This window comes from Lepus europaeus, chromosome 12, assembly GCF_033115175.1.
Source record: "Lepus europaeus isolate LE1 chromosome 12, mLepTim1.pri, whole genome shotgun sequence".
NCBI classification, from domain to species: Eukaryota; Metazoa; Chordata; class Mammalia; order Lagomorpha; family Leporidae; genus Lepus; species Lepus europaeus.
In genome coordinates this window covers 101,158,952-101,173,259 of record NC_084838.1, presented here as the reverse complement: position 1 = coordinate 101,173,259, position 14,308 = coordinate 101,158,952, and the positions used below count along the sequence as shown (strand labels likewise).

The 14,308-nt window shown below is 41.3% G+C and overlaps 1 long non-coding RNA gene and 1 other non-coding gene across 4 annotated transcripts in view; both read left to right on the top strand.

Moving 5' to 3' along the window:
- The window catches only part of LOC133772056 (uncharacterized), a 58,363-nt gene that overhangs the window by 33,613 nt on the left and 10,442 nt on the right, over positions 1 to 14,308 (top strand). For 2 of the 3 annotated variants that reach the window (XR_009867681.1, XR_009867683.1), the window contains exon 4: positions 10,328 to 10,537. The exons of the other annotated variant lie outside the window; for it this stretch is intronic. This is a non-coding gene — a long non-coding RNA (uncharacterized LOC133772056). The remainder of the gene's footprint in view (positions 1 to 10,327; positions 10,538 to 14,308) is intronic. 3 annotated transcript variants of the gene reach the window in all.
- LOC133772147 (U6 spliceosomal RNA) lies at positions 11,976 to 12,082 on the top strand. Its single transcript, XR_009867747.1, has one exon. It is a non-coding gene; the product is annotated as a U6 spliceosomal RNA (small nuclear RNA).

The following is a 14,308-nucleotide window of genomic DNA, read 5'->3' as shown; positions in this document are numbered from 1 at the left end:
CTATTACTGGTGAACTCTTTTTACCTTTGGCAGTTTTGGGCCCATCCCTTCTGTTAGGCTCTGCTGTTGGCTATGGATACATTTGTAGATCTTTCATCTTCCAGCCGCTTTGACTCTTTCATTGTGATGCAATCTCTGTCTTTGTCTCCAGTAGTATTTCTAGTCTTAAAGGCTGTTTTGCCAGATAAAAACATAGCCAGTCCAGCTGCCTCCGGGTTCCTCTTTGCATGTTACACTTGCTCCATTTTACTTTGAACCTGTTTGTACTTTGCATCTAAAGTGTGTTTATTGAAGATAACATACTATTACATCTTGCTTTTTATCTAGTTTGAATGTTTGGTGCTTTTAATTTAAAGTACTTATTGATATGATTGGATTTATGTCTGCCATTTTTGATATTTGTTTTCTAAAGGTTTTAGGTCTTCAAAATTCTCATCCTTTGCTCCTTCTTTTGTGTTATGTGTTGATTTTTTTAAACTTGAAAACTTTTGTTCTTAGGGATTAAAATATGCATCATATTGCAGTGTATTTCAGCCTATCTAATTCCAATAAATTATGAAAATTTTCTTCCAGTACAGCTTTTTTCCTTCTCACTCCTTTATGTTATGTTATTAATGCTGTGTGTATTCTGTCTGTACATGTCAGAAATCCAGTAATGCAGTGTTATAATTAATGCTTATATTAACTATGCCTTCTAAAGAAGCCAGGAGAGAACAGTGGGAAGCCAAGTACATAGTTCTGAAGGGAGGTCTGGATATGAGCCAGTGGATTGGGAGTGTAATGCAGTTATCTGGGAGGAAATACAGGGTGAGCAAGGAGAGGTTTGTGTTCTGGGAACTGTCCCAGTTTTAGATACAGCTGTGAAAGGTGTCTTATGAAGATATTAAAAGGCATTTATATTCATGATTTTTATGTGTTATTGATGTTTACCCTTTTATCATTAGGGGAAGTTCCTTCTTATTCTGGCGATTTCCTTTATTTTGAAATTTATTTTGTCTGATACTAGTATTAAAGGACGAAACTGCTCACAAGAATATCACCTTCCCACCCCCACCGTGATCTTTCTCTGTCTAGCCCCTGCAAAACTGCTTGCAAAACTAGATAAGCAAAAGGCCTCCAAGGCTTCTGGAGAGCCCCTGGTGCCATGTTCCCTTGGCAACCAGACCAGATAAAACCCACCAAGTCTCTTCACAAGAACAGACCATTGCCCTGTTTGCTTCAGTAACGTGACCTGTCTCTGTAGAGGTCTGCTCTGTCTCCTTTTTCAATCTCTCTTTTCTGAGGGTACGAAAGGCCAGAACCCTGAGCTATCCCAGGCCTACCACATACCCTCAGCTTTCTTACCTTATTGTCTGTATAACAGCTTTTCCAGTCATCAAATTTCACCACCTCTTTCCTCGTTCCTCTGTCTCCTCCTCTTTCCTCTTTCATTTGCAGTCTTTTCTGTATCTTTGAGTCCAAAGACCATCTGTAAACAGCGTATCACTAGATCTTTTCTTTTTTGTTTTGAAAAAGAAAATTCCAGTTTGACAGTCTCTGCCTTTTAATTTGGATATTTAATCTAATGGTTGATCAGAGTTAGGCCTGATATCGCCCAGCCTTATTATTGATTTTTAATATTTTGAGAGTTCTTGCTGTCTATTCAGATAAAAACTCTGAATATCAGCTGAAAGAAGCCAGGTGAATGGTAAGTGTTTCACACTGATTCAGTGGGAGAAATGCACAGGAAAGTGAGGGCTCTAATTAGGGGAGAAGGAAGTCTAGAAGCACAGGCTGGGTCCAGACCAGGCAGAGAGCAGGCCGGGAGCCATGTGGAGCAGAGCATCCAGGCAGGAAGGCAGAGGCAGTGGACAGCAAGAGAGGGGCCCACCGTGCTGCAGGCTTTTATTCACTTCATAGGGTGAGTGGTTATGTAGTCTGATTGGCAGGTGGGCATATAGGTGAGGTCAGGCAGGGGCGTGAGCTCACAGAAAGGGGCAGGGGGAAGGCGTGGTCTCTAGCTCACTCATCAAATCAATATAATCCAATCCGCCTGCCTATATCAGGCCTACAACTTTGTGGTTTTCTGTTTCTTCTTTCTGTTTTTATACTCCTTTCTTCTTGCACTACCTACTTTTGGATTATTTGAACATTCTGAAGGATCATGTTTTAATTTATTTGGTGAATTCATGCTTATTACGCTTTTGCATGTGAAAAAATACCACAAATATAATTAGCTTCTTACAGTTTACTTAGAAACAATATTGTAACCTTCTGTAAAATATGAGGAAATTAAAACTGTTCTTATTTATTTACTTGAAATGCAGAATTACGGAGAGGCAGAGGCAGAGAGAGATCGATCGATTGATTGATCGATCGATCGATCCTCCATCTGCTGGTCTGTTCTCTGAATGGCCGCAATGGCCAGAGCTGGGCCGATATAGAGCCAGGAGTCAGGAGCTTCCTACAGGTCTTCCACAATGGGTGCAGGGAACCAAGCACTTGGGCCATCTTCTACTGCCTTCCCAGGCCATAGCAGAGAGCTGGATTGGAAGTGGAACAGCCAAGACTCAAACTGGTGCCCAAATGGATTGGTGCCCATGTGGGATGCTGGCACCACAGGTGGTGGCTCTACCTGCTCTGTCACAGCTCCAGCTGCCATTGTATAGATCACATCTGTATATTTTATGTCTCCTGTAAGACAATTTGTGTTTTACCCAGTCACACATATTTTAAAGACAATAAAATGAAGGGTAGTTTTTTTGTTTACAGAAATATTTACCTTACCTGTCTCTCCCTCTGCCTATCAAAGAAATAAAAAATAGACAATAACTTTCTCAATTTCTTTTCAAAAGATAAAAGAGGCCAGTGCTTTGGCCCAGCAGGTTAAAGCCATGGCCTGCAGCGAGGACATCTTATTTGGGTGCTGGTTCATGTCCTGGCTGCTCCACTTCAGATCCAGCTCTCTGCAATGGCCTGGGAAAGCAGTAGAAAATGGCCCAAGTCCTTGGGCCCCTGCACCAGTGTGGGAGACCTGGAAGAAGCTGCCAGCTTCAGATAAGCTCAGCTCTGGCCGTTGCAGCCATCTGGGGAGTGAACCAATGGATGGAAGATCTCTCGCTTTCTCTCTGGCTCTACTTCACTCTGTAACTCTGTCTTTCAAATAAATAAAATAAATCTAAAAAAAGAGAAAAAGTAAAAAAGATAAAAAAGTTAAATGCTATAGTTAAAGTGAAGGTTTTTTAAAAAAATATAATAATGAACAAACTGTTGGCCTGAACAAGTGCACTTTCAAGTGGTAGGGTGAGAAGCGAGGTTTCAGTGTGTTGTAATGTGAGTGGTGATGAATTTACGATGGGGATTTTAGAGGGCTTGTTGATGGCACTCCACTGAGACAGAAAGGTGATGGGAGTAGGGGAGGAAGGGTAGACTAAGGTCCGGTAAGCAGTGGGATAATGGAAAACCTGGCAGGGTGTGGTCAGCATGTGGGTGGAGGCTGATGTGACATGTCCAGGTTCATGGTAATACAGAAAGGATGTGATCCAGAGCAAGGTAAACCAGCCTTCATGACCCTCACTGTAGTAGGATGAAATCCATAGCAAGGGGAATGGGCCTTCATGACCCTCACTATGGTAGGAAGGACCCAGAGCAAGGTGAACGGGCCTTCATGACCCTCACTTTGGAAAGGATGGGATCCAGAGCAAGGGGAATGGGCTTCATGACCCTCACTATGGTAGGATGGGATCCAGAGCAAGGGGAGCAGGCCTTCATGACCCTCAATCACATCCTCACCTGTCCACAGACTGTGGATGTGAAAATAATGGCCATTATGTGTACAGTGTTATCTGTGTTACCCAATACTTTGTTTCAGTTCCCTGAGGAGAAATGTAGGTGCTGAGTGTTTGGAATTAAAGTCCAGAGATGTAAGAGGGAGGATTGAGGACTGATAGAATTTTGGACTAGCCCTAGGCAAAGCAGATCTGATGGTGACAGATAGGAGCTAAGATTTTTGAAAGAACAGTTTTATGTCCACGAGTGAAGCTGGATTTTCTGAATTTTTCATACTAACAGCCTTAAATTGGGAGAAGAAATTCTTGTGGCATTATTTTTACTGATTTAGGAGTATAGAATTAATTTCTGCTTAAGGGTTTGTAATGGGAGGGGAGGACTTGGACGCTAAGGTATAGAGGAGGCTGGTACAAAAAGGAAACAATATTGATAAATAAGTTTCAGTAAAGGTGACAGGTTAGTATTTCTTATAAGAGGGCTGGCGCTGTGGCATAGTGGTTAAGGCCACCAACTGTGGTACCGGCATCCCATATGAGTGCTGGTTTGTGTCCTAGCTGCTCCACTTCCAATCCAGCTCTATGCTATGGCTTAGGAAGGCAGTAGAAGATGGCCCAAGTGCTTGGGCCTCTTGCACTTGTGTAGGAGGCCTGGAGGAGGCTCTGGGCTCCTGGCTTTGGATTGGCCCAGCTCTGGGCTTTGTGGCCATTTGGGGATTGAACTGGTGGATGGAAGACCTCTCTCTCTCTCTCTCTCTCTCTCTCTCTGCCTCTGCTTCTGTGATTCAGCCTTTCAAACAAATAAATACATCTTTTTAAAAAAAAATCCTATAAGGGAATGACGACTAGGGACAATAGAAGATTCTTATATGAGAGTGAGAGATTAGAGGTTAATGTATCAGAGCTGGAGCACATTGAGTTCCTGAGAATGACCATTGAGAGGGTTCTGTTCATCAGCTTTTTGTTACTTTATAAATCCATGAGAGGAACACATTAGGAGGAAAGAAGGTTCATTTAAATTTTACAGTTTTGGAGGTTCACAGTTCAAGATCAGGTAACCTCATGTGTGGAGGAAGGATCCCAGGGTGAACCATGAGGCAGAGCGAAACACAGGGATTGGGAGCCAGCACTGTGGTGTAGTGTGCTATGCCTCTGCCTGCAGTGCTGTCATCCCATATGGGCACTGGTTCGATTGTGGCTGCTCCACTTCCAATCCAGCTCTCTGCTATGTCCTGGGAAAGCAGTAGAAGATGGCCCAAGTGCTTGGGCTCCTGCACCCACATGGGAGACCTGGAAGAAGCTCCTGGCTCCTAGATTTGGATCAGTGCATCTCTGGCCGTTGTGGCCATTTGGGGAGAGAACCAGTGGATGGAAGACTTCTCTCTCTCCCTCTGTCTGTACCTCCACCTCTCAAATAAAAAAAAAAAAGAATCACAGGGAGCACACTCTGCTTAAAAAGATAGTCCTCTCATGAGAAACCTTCAGTGACTTTCCCCTTGGACCACGTCACAGGTGCTGTAATTATGTTGTCTCCACACTTAACTCACTGAAATTCATCCTCCAGCTGTTAACCCAGGAGTTGGGAAGCCAAATACTGTTCACACTGTAACAAGGATTCTGTTTTTATGAGGTCAGGCAACTTGTAAGTAGGGACTTGATTGGATTATCCACACAGGCAAATAAAAGTAGAGTAGAAAATGTTTGGTGGAACACCTGCTTTTTTTTTTTTTAAACTTTTATTTAATGAATATAAATTTCCAGTGTACAGCTTATGGATTACAGTGGCTTCCCCCTCCCATAACTTCCCTCCCACCCGCAACCCTCCCCTCTCCCGCTCCCTCTCCCCTTCCATTTGCATCAAGATTCATTTTCAATTCTCTTTATATACAGAAGATCAATTTAGTATAAAGGTTTCAACAGTTTGCACTCACATAGACACACAAAGTGAAACATACTGTTTGAATACTAGTTATAGCATCAAATCACAATGTACAGCACATTAAGGACAGAGATCCCACATGAGGAGCAAGTGCACAGTGGCTCCTGTTGTTGACCCAACAAATTGACACTCTAGTTTATGGCGCCAGTAACCACCCTAGGCTGTCGTCATGAGTTGCCAAGGCTATGGAAGCCTTCCAAGTTTGCCGACTCTGATCATATTTAGACAAGGTCATAAAAGACAGAGTGAGGATAGTAACCAATGATCCTAACAGTGGCATTAACCAGGTTTGAACAATTATACAGCATTAAGTGGGGAAGAGGACCATCAGAACACACAGATTGGGAGTAGAGCCATTGGTGGTAGAGTAGAGGTTATGATTACAAAGGAATGAGGCCCAAGTGTGCTAGACAGGGTCTAGAAGAAAGGACAGAGTCATTATTAGAGGAGCTAAGAAAGGTGCTGTCTAAGCTACAATTAAGTTTTCTGATTGAGAGGCAAATAGAACCTGATAGAAGGGGCTTGATAATAATCTGGTGGGCTTTAGGCCTTGTAAGAGGCCCAGACCTATCTATCTCTTCACATGGGGTATATCCTAAGGGAGGTGTGAACCTCCTAGGGGAAGGCACTCTGTTGACTTTCATGACTTGGCTGGGCTGGGAGGAGAGCTGGCCAGGTAAAGGCAGGTGGCATCTCTAACAAGAAATTTACAGTTCTGCCTGCAATGTTGCTGACCCTACTTGACCACACCCTCAGCTGCAGTGGTCACTTTGGAAGCTGGGCTGAGTGAAGGGCTTTTCAGCTTAGAGCCAATAAGATCTGTGGCTCTGACCTGGGCATCCTTCAACTCCAGGGCAGGTCCATTTCCAGTGATCCAACTCTTGGCAGAGCTGCCAGGGCTCTTCACAAGCTGACTTCTGCTGAAGCCCAGGCTTACCACATTGAAAGCCACTGCAGTGGACTGGCCTGTTGGGTCTCCTTGAGGGCAGATCACTGTACAGATCAGCCATTAATAGGCCTGCCACCCATTGCTTCTGATGCCTAGCTTTCTTTTCCTCCTGGTTTGTGTTAAAGCAGACCAGAGGATGCAAGTCAAGGGAGTGCCCGTTTCCCATCTCTAATCTTCGGTGGCCTGAACTACAAGTCTATAGTCACAGGCATGTTCTGTAGTAGTTTTTCTAAGGTAGACAATGCCCATGAGGAAAATTATATTCTCACTTTAAAACTTTCTTTCCCTTTGGTCTGAAAGGGAGGTTTTTTCTACTTACTGTATACTTTGCTGATGGCAAAGTGAATCTAGCTATGAGATTATTATTTAAGTTCTTATTTTGGCTATGCTATTACAGAAAAATGTTAGCCATCTCTTTTATAAGGTCTAAAGATTAAATTGTGCATCTTACAGATTCCTTCATAATAGAATTAGTTTCCTACCTTGAAGAGAATAGAGAAATGAAAGAACAAGTTGGGCTTAGAATAGAGAAATGAGAGAGCAAGTCCTAGATCGCTTGCTGACAATAGCAATATCACATGAATACTTAGCAAACAGTTTCAACCATTAGATAACAACTTAAGAAAACATTTACCAGAAGGTCCAATGCCTTCTATAAGTTTTAGGAATCATGTATTTGAAAACACCTCTTAAATATCTAACATGGTGTAGTTTGTTTAGCCTGTAAACTTAAGCACAACCATCTAAAATGTTTTTAGTTTCTTTCTACCAACAAGTCTAAAACATATGATACACAGATTCAGGTCCCACAAATTAAAATGTATCTTTGATTGATTTTAGCAGCTTAAATTTATGGACAATCTTATCTATAAGCCATTTAAAATAAAACTCTTAATAAAATTTCCCCATGTGGACATACAATATGTACACACATATAACATAGCATAATAGACCAATATAGCATTTTTAATAATAGCTTTTAAAATCTTTAACTCTTTTTGTAGATTGCCAATTGATTTGAATTGCTTTTTTAGTAACCTCAGTTAACCATACTTTCTCTCAGTTGGTACTGTTAATACATTATTGGCTTCATCTGTTTACAGAGCCATCCCAAAGTACTGAATACAATGGAAGTGGCTGGAAAAAGTCCATAGGAACCTATAGGAGGACAGCTACACACAGAACCAACAACGCTTTAGTTTTATGAGCAGCACATCATATATAACTGTGGATGACAAAAGACTTTAAGTCGCCATGTTTAAAATTATAAACTCATAGACCAAATTTGATCTTGTTACAAGGTGATTATTCAAATCTTTGAAAATAAGCACATATTTAAATAACCCATAGCTCTTAATAAAAATTCAGCTGTTTTTGAACAATTAGAATTTAACAGACATCAAGAGAACATAATAGATTACTTTAACACATTGCTTTAACAGAGCATCAGAGTTTAATTCTATGTCAAAGAGAAATTGAGCTTCCTGTGATCTTTTGCTGTGAGGTTTCCTTCCTTTACCTTCTTTCATATTGGTGACCATGTTTCTGTGTTTCTGTGTGTAACACATCTTTAAGCATCTTTTGCAGGGCAGGATGAGTGGAACACCTGCTTTTCATTTAATGGAGGCACTAACAGATGATGCTGACTGTTGGTAACAAGGGGAGTTAGATTCTATTCTGTTTTATCTTCAGAGGAAGAGAGTTTTTCTCCCGTGAAGATGAAATATATGAATTTCTTAGTAGTAGGGACCTCTTTCTTTTGAATATTTTGTGATATTAATATTGAAAATGATTTGACTTTTATATTAAATCAGTGATCTTTAAAATAGGACATTGAGAGCCTAGGGAGATTACTGACGCCATAAACAAGAGTGTTAAATTGTTAAATCAACATCAGGAGTCACTGTGTACTTACCTCTCATGTGGGATCTGCCCTTAATGGGTTGCCCAATGTGAAGTAATGCTATAACTAGTACTGAAACAGTATTTTTACACTTTGTGTTTCTGTGTGGGTGCAAACGGATGAAATCTTTACTTAGTATATACTGAATTGATCTCCTGAATGTAAAGATAATTGAAAATGAAAAAAAAAAAACCCAAACTTGGCGTTAAATTGGAAATTGCATAGAAAATTAATCAATTTTTAAAAAAATATCATGTAGGATCTCTGTCATTAATGTGCTGTACACTGTGATTTAATGCTATAACTAGTACTCCAACAGTATTTTTCACTTTGTGTTGCTATGTGAGGGCAAACTGTTGAAATCTTTACTTAATATATACTAAACTGATTTTCTGTATATATATATAAAAAATAGGACATTGAGGCTGGCACCATGGCTCACTAGGCTAATCCTCTGCCTGTGGCGCCGGTACCCCTGGTAGTCCCGATTGGGGCACCAGTTCTGTTTCGGTTGCTCCTCTTCCAGTCTAGCTCTCTGCTGTGGTCTGGGAAGGCAGTGGAGTATGGCCCAGGTGTTTGGGCCCTGCACCCACATGGGAGATCAGAAGGAAGCACCTGGCTTTGGATCAGTGCAGCACGCCTGCTGTGGCAGCCATTTGGGGGTGAACCAATGGAAGGAAGACCTTTCTTTCTGTCTCTCTCTCTCTCACTGTCTAATTCTGCCTGTCCAAAATAAAAAATGAAAGAAGAAAGAAGAAAACAGACCACTGATGATTCCCTGTGATTTATGAGATAAAGTATAAACCCTCCTTTTCAGCGCCTGAGGTCGGTCCTATCTGACCACAGTGTTTTCCAGCCTTGCTCTAGCCTCCATTCATACACACACTGTATTCTACTTTCACGGGACTTGACATCCCCTGCATACCTCGGGTCTTTTCCCAACTCCAGGTCCATACACAGTTTTGTTCTCTTTGATAAGAATATGGTTTCCTCACTTTCCTGACCCCTACAGCTTCTACAGGACTTAATTCCATGGAGAAACACTCAAAAATCATTCAGGTTAGTTAGAATTAGTCCCTTCTTCATTGTAATCATTGTGTCAAAAGATAGTTTTTTTACATGTAGTTCACATATCCTTTTTTGCTTTTTGACAGGCAGAGTGGACAGTGAGAGAGACAGAGAGAAAGGACTTCCTTTTTCATTGGTTCATCCCCCAATGGCTGCTATGTCCAGCGCGCTCCGAAGCTGATCCGAAGCCAGGAGCCAGGTGCTTCCTCATGGTCTCCCATGTGGGTGCAAGGCTCAAGCACTTGGGCCATCTTCCACTAGTCCAACCGGGACTAGAACCCAGGGTGCCAGCGCTGCAGGCGGAGGATTAGGCTATTGAGCCATGGCACTGGCCAAGTTCACATATTCTTAAATAAATTAAAGTTATACCCTGAACTAAAAAATATGGATTATTAGCATTCACCTGCAGTTTACCAATATCTACTATCACATCTGGTATGAGAGTAAATCAGCAAATTCTGAGTGAATAAATAAAATGACCTACTGATAGCACTAACATAGTATGTGGGACTTCACACCTCTGATGAAGAAATGAAATATTTGGCCTGTTGAAGATTCTACAAATACTCAGATAGCATCAGAATGAACCATATCACAAAAAATGATTCATTCAAGGTTTTTTCCTATGTACAGGCCTAAATTCTCAGTACTTTGCTGAGTTGATGATAAACAATTTTCTTCCCTAATTTTCTTCTGGTCTTCAGAACTGAAGAAATCTAATGGGCATGACGGATAGAATTAAATTCTTCACAGGTTATTCGTTCAATTATTAAGTAAAAAAATACCCTTCAAATGCCTCATCTGTACCTATCAACTTCAAAATGGAACAACTGGAATTAGCCAGCTCTCATCACAAAGGAAACTGATATAGTACTCAGGAATGCCAAGGAGTTTGGAGACAAGAAGGAAGACAGGTGAGCACATGTGCACCTGCTCCCCATGTAGGACCTCTGTCCTTAATGTGTTGTACTTACTGTGTGAATTAACGGTAAAACTACTACTCAAACAGTACTCTATACTTTGTGTGTCTTTGTGGGTGCAGTCTATTGAAATCTTCACTTAGTATATACTAAGTTGATCTTCTGTATATAAAGATAATTGAAAATGAATTGTGATGAAGAATGGGATGGGAGAGGGAGTAGGAGATGGGATGATTGCGGGTGGGAGGGAGGTTATGGGGGGGAGCCACTATACTTCAAAAGTTGTACTTTGGAAACGTATATTTATTAAATAAAAGTTAAAAAAGGATATTTCTCATTTTCCTGTGAAATCAGAGCACACTCATTGTCTTCTGAGCAACTGAGAACCATTTCTATTTCACTTCACCTCTTTTGGACACACAAATGTAGGAGTGCTATTTACTATTTAGTCAAAGAAATGGGGGTAGCTGTGCATATCACTTGTAATGTTTAACTGGAGTCACTAATCTTTTTAAAAGTTAATTAATTAATTTTGAAAGGCAGAGTGAAACACAGAGGGAGAGACACAGAGACATATCTTCCATCTGCTGATTCACCCCCAAATGTCCACAATAGCCAGAGATAGACAAAACCAAAACCAGGAGCCAGCACTCTATCTGGTTCTCCCATGTGGGTGGCAGAAACCCACATAGTTGAGCATTCATCTACTATCTCCCAAGTACATTGGAAAGAACATGGATCAGAAGCTCAGAGAAGTTGGGACTCAAACCAGGCACTCCAGTATGGGATGAGGACATTCCAAGTGATGGCTTAATCCAGTGAGTCACAACACCTGTCTCTGGAGTCACTAATGTGATACAAAGGCCACAAATGGTCCCTGGAAAACTTTGCTTTTGACATTGACTTTCCATCTCTAAAGTTAATTTTGAAACCTGGGTAGGATTTATATCATTCATCTCAAATCCATTTTTATCTACATCGATGGTTCTAACTATTTTTTTTTAATATTTACAGAGAGGAAGGGAGGGTGGGAGGAGGAAAAGAGAAGAAAGAGTAAAAGGAGGGAGGGAGGGAAGGAGGGAGGGAGGGAGGGAGGGAGAGAGAGCGAGAGAGAGACTTTCTATCTGTTGGTTCACTCCCCAAATAGCTACAACAGCCAGGGTTGGGCCGGACTGAAGCCAAGAGCATGGGACTCCATAAGAGAGGGTGACAGTACTTAGGCCTTCTCCCACTGCTTTCCCAGGTGCAAGAGCACCGAACTGGATCAGCACTCTCATGGTACGCTGTGGCATATTTATCTGCCACCCCATCAATGGTTCGCAAAGCATGTTCTGGGAACCCCTAGTGGATCCTGACACTATCAAGGGTTCTTTTGTTTTATGTTTGCTTGTTTTTGTTTTTGTTTTGTTTTGTTTTAGTGAAAACTACTTTCATGCTTGCTTCGGCAGCACATATACTAAAATTGGAATGATACAGAGAAGATTAGCATGGCCCCTGCACAAGGATGACACGCAAATTCGTGAAGCGTTCCATATTTTTTTCTGTATATAAAGATAATTGGAAATGAAAAAAAAACCTGGTGTTAAATTGGAAATGGCATAGAAAATTAATTAATTTTTTTAAAAAAAATACTATGTAGGATCTCTGTCTTTAATGTGCTGTACACTGATATTTAATGCTATAACTAGTACTCAAACAGTATTTTTTTTCACTTTGTGTTTCTATATGGGGGCAAACTGTTGAAATCTTTACCTAATATATACTAAACTGATCTTCTATATATAAAGAGAATTCAAAATGAATCTTGATGTGATTGGAAGGGGAGAGGGAGCATGAAAGGGGAGGGTTGCGTGTGGGAGGGAAGTTATGGGAGGGGGGAAGTCATTGTAATCCATAAGCTGTACTTTGGAAATTTATATTCATTAAATAAAAATTTAATAAATGAAAAAAAGAAAATTAGCTAATAAGCTTAGAATGTGGAAAAAAAAAAAGAAAACTACTTTCATGGAGCAGGTAGTTAAGATGCTTGTATCCTAAATTGGAGTACCTGACTTCAGCTTTCTGATAATGCAGATCCTGAGAGGTAGTAGTGACAGTTCAAATAATTGGGTCCCTGCTACCCACATGGCTTGCATTCCCAGTTCTCAGCTGTGGTGGAATGAGAAGGCCATGCCAAGATGGCCTCTGGCAAGTGAGCATCAGTTACTCGGGAATGGCTTTGAAACCCAACTGGCAACATAGCCTGCCTGGCAACAGGCTGTGATTGGCTAGGGCATAAACCGCCCCTTGACCAGAATGGCTGTCTTGGCTATCTAAGCCCTGTACCAACTGAAATAAACGAATGTGCGGGCTGCTCGCCTCTGGCCCACTTTCACCTGACTCCTGGGGTCTGTGTGGTGACTCGGCGCCTCTTGCCCCCACCACGCTCCTCTCAGAACAAAACCACAGCAACATCTGGCGCCCAACGTCCCAGCCCAGCCCTAGCTATTGAGGGCACTTGGGGTGTGAATCAGCAATTGGGAGTGCTTTCTCCTTCTCTGTCTTTCTCTCCTTCCCTCTCTCCCTCTCATATAAATATGTAAAAAAAATTATATGAAAAATAAGATGCATATGTACAGGAGTTTTCCAGACTGATTTTACAGTAGGCTGAATACAGAATCAGGTAAGAGAATCAAGCAATATTTCTTTGTGCCAGACATTAGAGATTTGCAAAAATATAAAATAATGGTACTTTCCTCATTAAATATGTTTTAGAAAATTGCTATTTTCAATAAAAGTGTTATTTATGGTAGCATTTAATAGCTGTAGTTTAAACAAATTCATAAATTTTATGTTTTCACTTTTAATTTCTGTATGTTTAATAATAATAGGCATACAAAAAACCATAAGCTCTTTCGGTCCTCAATTATTTGTAAGACTTTTAAAGAGTATTGAGGATAAAAAATCCTGAATTTATGATACATTTTTATAGTACAAATGTTTCCTTTTAGATTTTAAGTATTACAGACAATTAATAATATATTAAGAGTAAATTATGGGTTACCATTTAAACTAATTTACCATCCAAAGTTAATATTTTTTCTTTCCAAGAAAAGTTATCAACTATTGATTTAGATTAAATGTTGAATTAAACAAGAGTAGAACTGGCCATTTTTGATGCTCATTCCAAATTATTCAAATTACTCTCAAAATACTTATGGCCAGGACAGCGTCTTTAAAAAAAAAAAGATTTATCTTATTAATTTATTTGAAAAACAAAATTACAGAGAGAGGCAGAGCCAGGGAGAGAGAGGTCTTCCAGTCGCTGTTTTACCTCCAAAATGACCACAAAGGCCAGAGCTGAGCTGATCAGAAGCCAGGAGCCAGGGGCCTCCTCTGGGTCCCCTACACAGGAACAGGGGCCCAAGAACCTGGGCAATCCTCCATTGCTTTCCCAGGCCAAAGCAGAGAGCTGGATTCGAAGTGGAGCAGCCAGTACCCAAACCAGTGCCCACATGTGATGCCAGCGCTGCAGGCTGGGGCATTAACCTGCTGCACCACAGCACTGGCCCCAGGAGAGCTTCTTAAAAGATCTAGATTTTGGCCAGTGCTGCAGCTCAGTAGGCTAATCCTCCGCTTTGCAGCGCTGGCACACCGGGTTCTAGTCCTGGTCGGGGCACCGATCCTGTCCCGGTTACCCCTCTTCCAGGCCAGCTCTCTGCTGTGGCCTGGGAGTGCAGTGGAGGATGGCCCAAGTTCTTGGGCCCTGCACCCCATGGGAGACCA